The following is a 14,619-nucleotide window of genomic DNA, read 5'->3' on the forward strand; positions in this document are numbered from 1 at the left end:
CATTAATCTTCAGTGGAGATTAAGTGTCTTCATGTATTAACATTGAGAAGGAAATAACTTAATTTTAAAGACATATTTAGAAGAGTAAATATATGCTATATTTTCCCTCAAGCACTTTTCTTGTAATTGTCAATTATGAATGATTAAATAGTAATAGAATGATTTACTAAAATTGGAAGAATTAAGAACTTGATTCTTTTTTTTTAAATAACTTTTTATTGACAGAGCCCCATGTCTGGGTAATTTTTTTTACAACATTATCCCTTGCACTCACTTCTGTTCTGACTTTTCCCCTCCCTCTCTTCACCTCCTCCCAGATGGCAAGCAGTCCTATACAAGTTAAATATATTGCAGTGTATCCTAGATACAATATATGTGGGCAGAACCGAACAGTTCTCTTGTTGCACAGGAAGAATTGAATTCAGAAGGTAAAAATAACCTGGGAAGAAAGACAAAAATGCAAGCAGTTTATATTCATATCCCAGTGTTCTTTCTTTGGGTGTAGCTACTTCCGTCCATCCTTGATCAATTTAAACTGAATTAGATCTTTTTGTCAAAAAAGTCTACTTCTATCAGAATTCATCTTCATACAGTATCGTTCTTGAAGTATATAATGATCTCCTGATTCTGCTCATTTCACTTACCATCGGTTCATGTAAGTCTCGCCAATTTTCTCTGTATTCATCCTGCTGGTCATTTTTTACAGAACAATAATATTCCATAACATTCATATACCACAATTTACTCAACCATTCTCCAATTGATGGGCATGCATTCATTCTCCAGCTTTTAACCACTACAAACAGGGCTGCCACAAACATTTTGGCACATATGTAAGAATTTAATTCATAACAATTTTTAATAAATTAATTCTTTAATAAAATTAAAATTGTGCATTCATTATTTGTGAATTCAAAAGGCTGACTTATATTGACTTGTTAGCTGTTTAAGTAAATTGATAAAATAAGCACTTAGTAATTATTTTTATGGTCATACTAATATATACACTATGGTGTAAAGAGAAAAGCAATGCATTAGTAGTCACCAAGGTTTCTGTTAGTCTTTTTTGGTGTTAACCAGGTATATTACCTGGGGAAAATAATTGACCTATCAGGGTTTTAGATTTTAGTATTTTAAAGGAAGGGAGTTGGCTTAGGAGTATCTTAGATTACTTTTGGAGACAACAGATTTTTAATTGATCAAACTTCAGTTTTATATGGTGTGGTGAGCTTTTTCTTCTCAAAAAGCAGCCAGGTGATAAAAGTTCAGATCTTTTATTATCTCCAATATAGCCCGGTTAGCTTAGAGGCCTATCTCTCTGCTTGGTTCCAAGAGCTCTCTCCAAATGTCTTTAAATCCAAAGGTCTGGTCCTTCAGCCTCTGCCTCTGCTTTCTTCAGCCTCCAGCCAGCTCCAGTCTTCATGTCATTCCGGTGAAATCTCGACTTGTAGCGTCTTCCTCTCAAGCCCTCTCCGACTGGCCCATTGGCCTATTTATGCTCCTTCCAGAGAGAGGGATTATGGGTAGTTCTACTTAGTACCTTGTTTCAGGTTCTGCCCAAAACATCTTCTTGTAAGATTAGATCAACTCTAATTAGTTAGCAGTTAGTAAGGATTCCAACATCTCCCCCTTTCTTTTGTTTTAAAACATAGGGGGTTTCTGAGGGGGTACACATAAATCCATCAATATGGGCCAGAACTTTGTAACAGATATACATGGTATACATAAATCCATCAATATGGGAGGCATTATACATAATTTACATAAGTACATAGCAATATAACACAGGCTAGTAGTAATGTAACAACATGAATCAACCTAAAAATTTACACATGTCCATAAGTCCTAGAAACAGTCCAATAGGATTCCATTGTCCATTAGTTCATGTGCCAGGAATCCAATAGTTCCTGTAAGCCCTGAAGTACTGCAAAAGTCTCATCAACAATTTTTCATCTCAGGGAACCCAATGATTCTTGCTGATTTTTCAAGAAGTAAAACAGTTCCATCTTGTGTGTTAGGAAATCCAATGATTCCTGAAGCTTTTAAAAGTCTTTTTAACAGTTTCATAGTCAGCCATCTGATTCTTTCTCCATCTGTGGAAATATAAGCAGATCCTCTTCCCCAAGCAGTTAATCTAATTCCCTTCTATTTACCAAATTTGGGATTTCTCCTCATCATCTGGTAATTACATTGGAGTCGTTTGCATTGGATATTGTCTTGTTGTCTTAAAAGGCCTGTATTCTTCCCAACTGTAATCCTGATTGCTTTTCTGTTGGTTGATGACATCAGAATCCTGAATTTCTAAAGTCTCTCTGGGTGTAACCTCAGCTGCTATCATGCCCCACCTGTCCTTTGATTGATACTTTAGAGCTGGGCCCTGCCTCTCATTCCTCTGGGTCAATATACATTTAGAGGCTCAGTGAAAGCCTCGGTTACATTTTGGACATGGGGTTTTGGGTTTTCTCTCACCCTGTCTTCTCACTCTATCTCCATATCTACAATGAGCTCTCAAATGTCCAATTTTTCCTCACTGAAAACATCGACGAGTTTCTCTAGAATTCCTCTGCCAAGAAGGACCTTGTCTTTCCATGTTCATCATAGTCTGGGCATAATAAGCATTTGTGCCCACTGTGGCACAGCGTCTTATGATTTCTTCTAAAGGAGCATCTTTGTCTAGCCCCCATATAATTCTTTTGCAAACCTCATTGGCATTTTCCTTAGCCAAATGTTTAGTCATTATTTCTGTTGCTGCATTGTCTCCAATGGTTCTTATTACAGCTGTTTGTAAACGTCCCACAAAATCTGCAAAAGGTTCATTGGGACCTTGCTCTATTTTTGTGAAAGCATTATTTCCATCTTTCTGTCCAGGGAGAGAATTCCAAGCTTTTATTGCAGCCTTAGAAATTTGCTCATACACTGTTATGTGATAATAAATCTGTTCTGAACTTTCTGCATACTGACCTTCTCCAGTTAGTTGGTCAAAAGCAACTTGTACTATAGCTCCTGTTTGCCTATTGCATTGGGCTTGAATCCTACATAATTCATGAAACTCTGAAAGCCACAATAAATTTTGTCCCGGTTCTAGACAAGTTTTTGTTATGGATTTCCAGTCATTCGGGGTTAGGATTTCATAAGACAAATTATCTAGTAACATCTTCACATAAGATGATGTAGCCCCATAAAGAGTGCAACCCTTTTTCAAATCTTTAATTTTTTCCAAATTAAAAGGAGTGTATCTTCTCCTTTTTTGACCTGAGGAGTTGAGCTCTTCAATCACAGGATATGCATTTATAAAATCAGATATATCTTCTCCTTCATTTTTTGCTTTAATTAATGCTTTTTCTAATCTTGTCAAATTCTGCTTTACAGGAGAAGCTGACTGTGTTTCTGTCTCTCTCCCTCCCCCTTGTTCCACCCATGAAGGGTTAATTGCAGGGGGAGGGTCATGAGATGTGGAATCACCTAATTCCTCCTGCTGTGAAGTATCATACTCAGAATTGTAATTAACTCCATTCTCATCTGATTAGTCCTCCTTTTCACCTAGTAAAGTTGGCACTTTTTCCTCCTGTACTTTCCTTTTCATCATTCTATCACTTAAATAACTTCTTATAGCCAATTGTATTACATTATATGTATTAATTATTGAGTTAGGCCCATTTTTATCATAGAATTGACAAAGATCCTCTCCAACCAATTTCCATTCATTTAGATCTAATTCCTTTTCAAGAGAGAAACAAGGACATATATCCTTTACAGTTTGTAAAAGTTCAGTGATTTGCTGTAAACTTATAATTAAACCTTGGCTTTCCATAACTTTGACAATGCTCTCTAAACATTTTCCTTGAACAGAAACAGAAGGCTGTTTTCTAAATATCTGTCCCATCTTAGATGAAATTCTACTTTAACTCTTTTAGCAAAATTTCTTTATTGCACTCACCCTAATTTCTGGGTTGAAGAGTCTTTTCCACTGGATCAGGATCAGAGGCTTTTCCACTTGAATCAGGATCGGAGCTTTTCCACTGAAATCCACTGAGGGGTCTGTTTGTCCCTGTTCGGGCACCAAAATGTGGTGAGCTTTTTCTTCTCAAAAAGCAGCCAGGTGATAAAAGTTCAGATCTTTTATTATCTCCAATATAGCCCGGTTAGCTTAGAGGCCTATCTCTCTGCTTGGTTCCAAGAGCTCTCTCCAAATGTCTTTAAATCCAAAGGTCTGGTCCTTCAGCCTCTGCCTCTGCTTTCTTCAGCCTCCAGCCAGCTCCAGTCTTCATGTCATTCCGGTGAAATCTCGACTTGTAGCGTCTTCCTCTCAAGCCCTCTCCGACTGGCCCATTGGCCTATTTATGCTCCTTCCAGAGAGAGGGATTATGGGTAGTTCTACTTAGTACCTTGTTTCAGGTTCTGCCCAAAACATCTTCTTGTAAGATTAGATCAACTCTAATTAGTTAGCAGTTAGTAAGGATTCCAACAATATGGTTGTATCCAAATTGAATATATAAGGCTCCTTTTGTTAGAGAATTGATTGTATAAAGTATATACTACTTTACATAATGACTGTCTTCATTGGATTTTGATTAATACTGTCTGTCCTCTTGATAAAAATGGCTTCACAATATCTATACTTCAATTGTAGAGAAACTAGACCAGATATACTATAGAATTCATATCATAGTTTTCATTAAACTAATCAATTTGACAATTGATTAAGAAAATTTTATTTTTTGTTACCTGAAAATAAGATGGTAAAAAAAAAAAATCATTCTTTCTGAGATTAATTCTCTTTGACTGAGGTTATAAAGTCTAAGATTTCTTTTTTAAATAGCAGTTTTTTTTATTCTCAAAATTCATACAAAGATAGTTTTCCACATTCACTGTTGGAAAATCTTGTGTTTTAAAATTTTCTCCCTTCCTTCCCCACAGCCCTCCCCTAGACAGCAAATAATCCGATATATCTTAAACATGTATAATTTTTCTATACATACTTTCACATTTAACATTCTGCAAAGAAAAACAGATCAAAAAAGAAAAAAAGTAAGAAAGAAAAAAATCAAGCAAACAACAACACAAAAAATAAAAATATTATGTTGTGATCCACATTCAGTCCTGACAGTCTTTTTTCTGGATTCAGATGGCTCTCTCCATCACAAATCTATTGGAATTAGCCTGAATCATCACATTGTTGGAAAGAGTCACATCTATAAATTTTTTTTTTTCATGCAAAGCTCACTTTAAAAAAATAAAAATTAAGGTGGGTGAATGTGTGGTTTAAATTTATTGTTACCATTCTTCTTTCTTATTTGGCAAAGGAATAAAATGGGGAGTCAAAGGAACCATCACATATTTATCAACATTTAACTTATTAAATGCCTACTACATCCCAGACATATGTACAAAGAAAGCTCTATACTAGATAAATAGGAAATAATTAACAGAGAGAAAGCACTACAATTGAGAGGAGTTGTAGAAAGCTTCCAGTAAAAGAGGTTACTTAAAGAAAGCCAGGGAAGTCAGTAGGGAAAGCTGAGGTGGGAGAGTGTTTAGACATTGAAAATAGGCTTAAAAAATGTTTGGAACACAGAGATGGATTATCTTATTTGCATAACAACATGGAAGAACTGTATGTATAGGGGAGTAAAGCAGAAGATGACTGCAAATATATATGCGGTTAGACTATGAAGGCCTTTTAACACCTAACAGGGCACTTTGTATTCAAATACAGAACAAATAGTTAGTCACCGAATTTTATTGAGTATATGGTGGAATATTGACAAAGTCAAATATGTGCTTTCCAAAAATCATTTTAATGGGTAAGTGGAGGATAGATTGGAGTGCAAGGATTTCAAGCAAGCAGATAGATCTACCAGAAAGGCACTTTTTGCAATTTCCTAAGCATGAGGTATTGAGGGTCTATCCTAGCATCATTGTAATATCAAAAAAGAGAAGGCAACATATTTGAGAGATATAACAAAGATGAAATCTATAGACCTTTTCAATAGATTGAATATAAAGGTGAGAAGTGGGAATGGGAGTCAGATAGTGCTGAGTCCAGAAAGACCATTTAGGTTTTGAGCCCAAGGGGATAGAAGAATGATATTGACCTAAACTGTAATAGAGTAGAATTAGCAAATCAAATGAGAGCAGAATGCTTCAGGGATTGAATTAGTGTGTCATAAAATAACAGAAACATTTGAACTCTTGAAAATGTTCTCAATGTTCTCATTACTTATCTTTTTCTAGGATGCAGAACTTAATTCATATTTTAGATTTAGTCTCATGAAACAAAGACCTTATTTTTAACCTCATATTATCGTAGTATAGCATTGTCAGAGATGTTTGACTTTACCCCTTGGTTTAACAGCTATCATTCAGATCTAGCTTAATCATCAAGTAAAAAAAATCATCAGGCATACTAGACAGCAACTGTTTTAAAGACTGATAGAGAGAAATGGTACAGGCCCCATAAATAGTAAGAACAAATGCTCACAAAGATCTTTAGTACATTGGCACAATCAGAATAATGCAATACATTTGTTCTTTGGCCAAAAGTTGAAGAAGCCACAAACTTATCTGTCTGTATTTTCATTTGTGCCTAAATCATGACTTGGTGACACATTAGGCTTTAGGGAAAGAACATTAAAATTTTCAGCATGCTCATTTACTATTTAGCCTGTGATTATAACAGTAAGTTACAGGGTTAATTTTACCACAGGTTGAGATTTCATTTCCCCAAATACAGGATAAATCAAATGCTTCAGGAAGAAGATAGTAAATTGGTACAGATGGTCATCCAATCTGTATTTGAAATGAGGAAAATTACAATGTAATAAGATAAAGGGTACATGCCAATAACTAACTCATACTTTAGCTTTGGTGATGTTGACTGAACACAATGAATATTAAAAATGTTAATTGCACTATATTACCAATTATACCAATTACAACAACATGCCCTGAATCTAATAGTAACAGTACTGCTGTAATGTTTATTAAAAAAAAATCATTTCAGAAATTTCAAAAAAAAATTGGGTAAACAAATGTTGCTTAAAGCCTAAGGAAGTTGATGATGTTTTGCTGGAGTAGCTTGGAATTTCAGGGGAAAGAGAACAGCAAATATGATTTTTTAAAAATCTAAACAATCCATTACATTTAAGGCTGTGGTTTTTTTTTTCTTATGAAGCAAACCAGACAGGGTTCTCCATTGCCAAGTCATCAAGCAGCATTTCCAAAGAGAGTGGGATATTTCTACTTTGTAAAGTATATAAAGTAAAATCTACCTTAAATGCCAACATTACGTGCCATTTTTAGTATACTCTTTATCTACCATATTCTCATATTATGCAAATTAGTCTTATTTTAGTCATACTGAGTTATGTGCTGAAAGTTATTTCTTTCTGGCCCCTGAGGAATCATTCTATTTACAGCAGCATTATTATGTTCAATAAGTCTTCAGTACTCCAAAAGAATTAAACCAGCTTTCTGAAAGAGCTAACTACCTACAAAGGAATAAATCTTGCCCTAGGTGACTCAGTGAAGGAATGCTATTTTCTCTTTTTAATTTGGCAAAATACATTTTTGTTTATTTTGTGTATGTTGCTCTTTCCATTTACATCTTTGTAGTTATTTTACCTATTATTTTACTAGTTTTGCTTGTTTCACTTTACACCAGTTCATGTAAGTCTATCTCTACTTCTTTTTACTTTTTTATATTCTATTATATTCAAATTCTAGAATTTGTTTAGCAATTCCTCAGTTTCTGGATGTATACTTTGTTTTTTGTTTTGTTTTTTTTTTAATTTTATTTTATTTAATAATAACTTTATATTGACAGAATCCATGCCAGGGTAATTTTTTTACAACATTATCCCTTGCACTCGCTTATGTTTTGTTTTTTCCCCTCCCTCCCACCACCCCCTCCCCCAAGATGGCAAGCAGTCCTATATATGTTAAATATGTTGCAGTATATCCTAGATATAATACATATTTGCAGAACCCTGTTGCACAGGGAGAATTGGATTCAGAAGGTAAAAATAACTCAGGAAGAAAATCAAAAATGCAAATAGTTCACATTAGTTTCCCAGTGTTCCTTCTTTGGGTGTAGCTGTTTCTGTCCATCATTTATCCACTGAAACTCAGTTAGGTCTCTTTGTCATAGAAATCCACTTCCATCAGAATACATCCTCATACAATATCGTTGTCGAAGTGTATAATGATCTCCTGGTTCTGCTCATCTCACTTAGCATCAGTCCATGTAGGTCTCTCCAAGCCTCTCTGTATTCATCCTGCTGGTCATTCCTTACAGAGCAATAATATTCCATAACATTCATATACCACAATTTACCCAGCCATTCTCCAATTGATGGGCATCCATTCATTTTCCAGTTTCTAGCCACTACAAATAGGGCTGCTACAAACATTTTGGCACATACAGGTCCCTTTCCTTTTTTTAGTATCTCTTTGGGGTATAAGCCCAATAGAAACACTGCTGGATCAAAGGGTGTGCACAGTTTGATAACTTTTTGGGCATAATTCCAGATTGCTCTCCAGAATGGTTGGATTCGTTCACAACTCCACCAACAATGCATCAGTGTCCCCATTTTCCCGCATTCCCTCCAACATTCATCATTATTTTTTCCTGTCATCTTAGCCAATCCGACAGGTGTGTAGTGATATCTCAGAGTTGTCTTAATTTGCATTTCTCTGATCAATAGTGACTTGGAACACTCTTTCATGTGAGTGGTAATAGTTTCAATTTCATCATCTGAAAATTGTCTGTTCATATCCTTTGACCATTTATCAATTGGAGAATGGCTTGATTTTTTATAAATTTGAGTCAGTTCTCTATATATTTTGGAAATGAGGCCTTTATCAGAACCTTTAATTGTAAAGATGTTTTCCCAGTTTGTTGCTTCCCTACTAATCTTGTTTGCATTCGTTCTTTTTGTACAAAGGCATTTTAATTTGATATAATCAAAATTTTCTATTTTGTGATCAGTAATGGTCTCTAGTTCATCTTTGGTCACAAATTTCTTTCTCCTCCACAAGTCTGAGAGATAAAACTATCCTATCCTCCTCTAATTTATTTATAATCTCGTTCTTTATGCCTAGATCATGGACCCATTTTGATCTTATCTTGGTATATGGTGTTAAGTGTGGGTCCTTGCCTAATTTCTGCCATACTAATTTCCAGTTATCCCAGCAGTTTTTATCAAATAATGAAATTTTATCCCAAAAGTTAGAATCTTTGGGTTTGTCAAACACTAGATTGCTATAGTTGACTATTCTGTCTTGTGAACCTAACCTTTTCCACTGATCAACTAATCTATTTCTTAGCCAATACCAAATGGTTTTGGTGACTGCTGCTTTATAATATAATTTTAGATCAGGTACAGCTAGGCCACCTTCATTTGATTTTTTTTTTTCATTAATTCCCTTGAGATTCTCGACTTTTTATTGTTCCATATGAATTTTGTTGTTATTTTTTCTAAATCATTGGATGTATACTTTGTATTGAATTTTTTGTTATCATAAAAGTACTTCTATAAATATTTTATGTAAAAATGGTCTTTCTTTTTGTTAATGATAGACTGATGCATATAGTTGAAAGTGAAATAATTCGATCCAAAGGAAAGTGTATTTTTGTAACTTTATCTACTTAATTACATATTGTTTTCCATTACCATTGTACTAATTAACAAATAATATATTAGTGTGCCTGCCATTATACTACCTCTCCAATAAAGGCTATTCCTATCTTTTTAATCTTTGCCAATTGTCTAGTTCTTAAATGAAACCTTAAGTTTGTTTTCACTTTCAGTTTTTTATTATTTGTAACTTGGAATTTTCTGTTATATGATTGGTGGTAGTTTAAATTTTCATTTTGAAATCTATATTTATCTTTGATCCATTTATCTATAGGGAAATGGGTTATGACCCCATAGAGTTCTTTTTTGTTAAATATGTTGTGAGGGTATGTATGTGAGTGTGTATATATTCGTTATAGTTGTTATCAGATATTCTTAATACAAAGGTGTTTTACCAGACTTTACCTGGATGCTTTTTGATTGTTTCACTATTTTTATTTGGTATAATTTGATTTGACATAATTTTGATTATTTTTTAAGGAGTATTTTTAAGTACTTTTGATTATTTTTTTAAATTATGAATATACCTTTTTAAAATCCAAACAAGATGTTGGTGAAATACAGGAGTCATCAATTTATGGCAGATTAAGAACAATCCATATTTCCTTGTCAAAGAGGATAAAATTAATTGCTAAAAAAAACAAAAATAAAAACAAAAACAAAAAACCTCCTTGGAGGGTAAATTAAACTGATTAAACATTTACAAAAATACTGCTGATCCCCCCCCCCAAAAAAAAAAACAAAAAAACAAAAAACCCTCATTTTATAAAGCAATGGTAAAGAATAACCATAACCACTGGATATCACAAATGTAGCTAAAAGAGAATTATCTTTAGAAAGGACCTATGAAATTCCTAAGATATAAGAGGGAAATCAAAAGACTGGATAGTATCCACATTAACTTAACCACCAACAGATTAACACAGAAGCACCAAAGGACAGACTCATTCAGATTTATAGAAATGTAGGAGGTTTTTGATAGACTCTGAATCAAGGCATTTCCAAATAAATTACAGAAAGAAAACACAGCCTTATTGATAAGGAAGGATTTTTTTTTTTTTTTAATGAAGTAGTAGACATCACATATTGCTGTTTGGGAGAAAACATAATAGCAACAAACATAATAGATAAAGTTGGGAGCTGCATTTGTCCATCAAATTTTTACTATCCATATACGTTAAAATATGATAAATACTTGTTATACATATACAAACATATACAAAATGTCCTTAAACAAACAAAACAAACAAAAACCTATTTGAATCTGTTATGCTTTGAAATGATGTGTGTAACATAGTTTAAATTGTGCATAAAAACTGGAAATTTATTAACTTTTGAGGTCATTAATTCAAGGTAAAAATGAATTTAAAAGATTATTTTTTAGGAAATAATTTTTTTTATTTGTAATATAGGTTCCCTGAATCATCAAAATATATAACACATTGGTTTAATAATTTTTACTATTTAATCCAATGTAATTTAATAAATATTCCACTTCAACATATATTTACATGCCTTTTATATGAAAAGGATTGTATTGAGCTGCAGGTATTGAGCATTATAAAATAATCTTTGTTCCCTAATTCAAAACCAATATTGATTGTATCGGTTCACAATCATATTTCCAAGTAGAAATGGGAAAATGAGCCAGGTAAAGGCCATTTGATTTATTTTTCCCCTATGACAGATACCTAAGAGTGCCTGCTCTTTATTTAGGACAGCTGCACAACTCCAAAGAACTCTACTGGCAGAAATCAGCACATTATACTTTACTTCTACCTTGGCTCATTGAAATGAACCAAAGAGGGCATGTTTCTCACTTGCATATCATTTTCTGTCAGAAAATGTTTCAGAAAATCAAAATTGGCAACTTTCAATATTTTCTGAAGCCAAGAAGATTATCTGAATATGAAGATGGCATGAGAAACCTGAGATCAAAAGTAATGAAAATAATCTGATACTCCAGCCGTTCCCTTCAGGCTTAACAACTTTAATTATAATTTCTTCTTTGCTAAAATTACAATTCTGAACAAACTCTGGTGGGGGTGCGGGGAGAAGGGGATTCAATGATACAAAGTTTGACTCCCAAAATCTCAATCGCTTTTGTTCTGTGAATTCTTGTCTTTACTATTTTAGTCTTATCTTCTAGATGGCCTCTAGTGTTCCCACAAAATATTCTGGCTTCTGAGCATCTTCTGGGCTATCTGTCCCCCTTATTTATCATCTAAAGAAATTGATGCCTATCCTTTGTCCTCTCTGTACTCCTACTGTTAATATCTTTACTCTTTTTTTTGTTAAAATATTGACATATGAGATTAGCCATGGTGATTCATTAATACATGTCAAAATGTCAATGGTTAATGATGACAACGTAGATTTTGATTAGTGCATGTTCAATTTAATAGGGAACTCTGAAAAGTGATGGTTAACAACAACAACAACAACAAAAAGAATGGATTTCTAAGTCAGGGATTTTTAACTTGGATTTCATTAATATTTGTATTTTATTATTTTGATAGCTATTCTGATATAATTGTTTTTCTTTGTAAATATATGCTTTTTGTTTTATACACCTAAACATGATTGTGACAAAAGGTCTATAGATTATAATTTTATCAATTTCCCTAAAATTATTCTACTGAAAAAATCAATTATTTTATAAAATTAATTAATAAGGACAATGAAAGTCTTCTAAAGATTATTTAGGGGGAAACTGGGGAATATGTAACCTTGAAAGAAGAAGTTTTAAAATTTTCATGTTCCCATTATTAGTTACATTTCAAAACATATCAAGCAACTGTGATTACAGTCATTTGTACATTAACATTTTGGAATATCTCTTGCATAAGAAATCACAATCTCTCTACAACTTATGTACTTAAAGAATTGTCTGAGACTAGAATTGGTTACTAGTTTAACCATAATCCTAGCACTAGTAAATGTCAGAGGAAGAACTTGAATCTAGTTTTTCCTTACTTATAATTTTGATACTCTATACACTATGCCAATGAAATTGCAAAGGTTATTTACTCTTCTTTATATAGAAAATTTAGTGATATATCATTTTGAAATATATTTTCTTTCTGCCTCTTCTATTTAAAAATTTAAACCCTCAAAATATCTAAAGTATGACATATTTCCTAGCTTGTTTCATTGTCTGTATTGTGATGGGGGGAAAGTTACTGTCATTGGGTAAGATGGTTCTGCTGCTCTCCTTTCTTTCATGCTGTCACGGATGATCAGAGATAATAAAAAAAAGTATTTACCACATTATATGCTCTCCATTAAGATAGAACTTTTCTATTTTAAAAAAGTATTGAGCATCAATGAGTTCAACTGCAGAACAGAACTGTACTTTTGAAAATCATCTTTGCTCCCTAGTTGGAAAGTATATTCCTTGTTGTCTGCTTTATATGTAATACTTGCACACAAGCTTTGAATTTTACTCTGAGAATTGATTTTTTTAAATATCAAAACCATTTATATCCCTGAGATAACACTCAAGTACTGCTACTGCTATTTTTTTTTCACCAAAGCAAAGCTAATAAATGTGAAATCCTCTTGCCACACTCAAGATATCAAGGTAAGGAGGATGCGTTTGAAAAATTGCTCTAATACATCAGAAAATATAAAAATCAATAAGCTATAAAAGCTAAAAAGCTTTTTCAATTTTGTCCCCTTATTGCTCAGTGTAGGTGGCCAGGTCCCTGAGAATAGTACAAGGTTGAAAACATACTGTTACACATAGAGTTGTATATTGCAGCAAATATGTGATGTCCCCATCAAGAATGTGGGAGTACATATTTGGGAAAGAAAAGGGAGGTAAGAATGGCCTTTGAGCTCTTCTTCATTTGTGTGAGAGTTAGTAAATGCACTTGAAAAATCAGGCAGCCATTAATGTGGGTTTTGTCATTTTTGAGTGAGAAGAAAATAGCCCTTATCTGAAAAGTGTTTTCTACTTCCCTCTCTGCATCTGCTATTTTTCAAGCACAGGATAAACAAGATTATTTATGTCAGCATTCACTAATATAACACTATTGGAGAAAAGAATAAAATATGTGGAATTCCTCATGCTAAGTAAAACACTGATTTTTCTTATGAGGATAACCTGAAAATGAGAATCTCAGAGAATCAAAAACTATCCAAAAAACGTAAAATCAGATTTATTTCAAATAGGGATCTATTACCACTTGTGAATGAAGAAATTTGAAAATGGCCAGGATTGTTCAATTTTTGTTTCCAAGTATTACACTTAGGCATTGAAAGTCAACTTCACATATAGAATGGGTTAGAAAAGGACAGTGAGCAGTTTTCTTGAAAGAACTCTGAAGATTTAATGCATGGTAACTTAATAGAGGAGGCAGCTAGGTGGTACAATATATAGAAAACTGGACCTGGAGTCATAAAGACTCATCTTTCTGAGTTCAAATCTAATCTCAGACACTTTCTAAATGTATGATCTGAGCAAATCACTTTGCCTCAGTTTGCTCATGTGTAAAATCATCTGGGAAACAAAACAGCAAACTGTTCCAGTATCCTTTCAAAGAACACCTGAATGGAGTCATGAAGAGTTTCACATGACTGAAAAATTAATAAACAACAAAAGTGCAATAGAAATCAGTAGTTTTATGGAACAGACAAGAATGTTTTGTGAATAGTTTTTAATTCTCTGAGGTCCTCATTTTTAGGTTATGCTCATAAAAAAAATCAGTGTTTTACTTAGTATGAGGCATTCAATATATATATTTTTTCCCAATAGTGTTATATCAGTGAATGCAGACATAAAAAAATCCATGTGACCATGGGCTGTCTTAAGAGGATAATAACATCCAGCAATTGTACTTTGCCCTGCTTGGACCTCTTCTGAAATATTGTATTCAGTTCAGAGTGACATGGTTTAAAGACAATGATACACTATAGAAGGTCCATTAGAAGATCATAACGATGGTAAAGGGTCTCAAGTCAATTACAAAATAATCAG

This window comes from Antechinus flavipes, chromosome 1 (genome assembly GCF_016432865.1).
Source record: "Antechinus flavipes isolate AdamAnt ecotype Samford, QLD, Australia chromosome 1, AdamAnt_v2, whole genome shotgun sequence".
Lineage (NCBI taxonomy): Eukaryota > Metazoa > Chordata > Mammalia > Dasyuromorphia > Dasyuridae > Antechinus > Antechinus flavipes.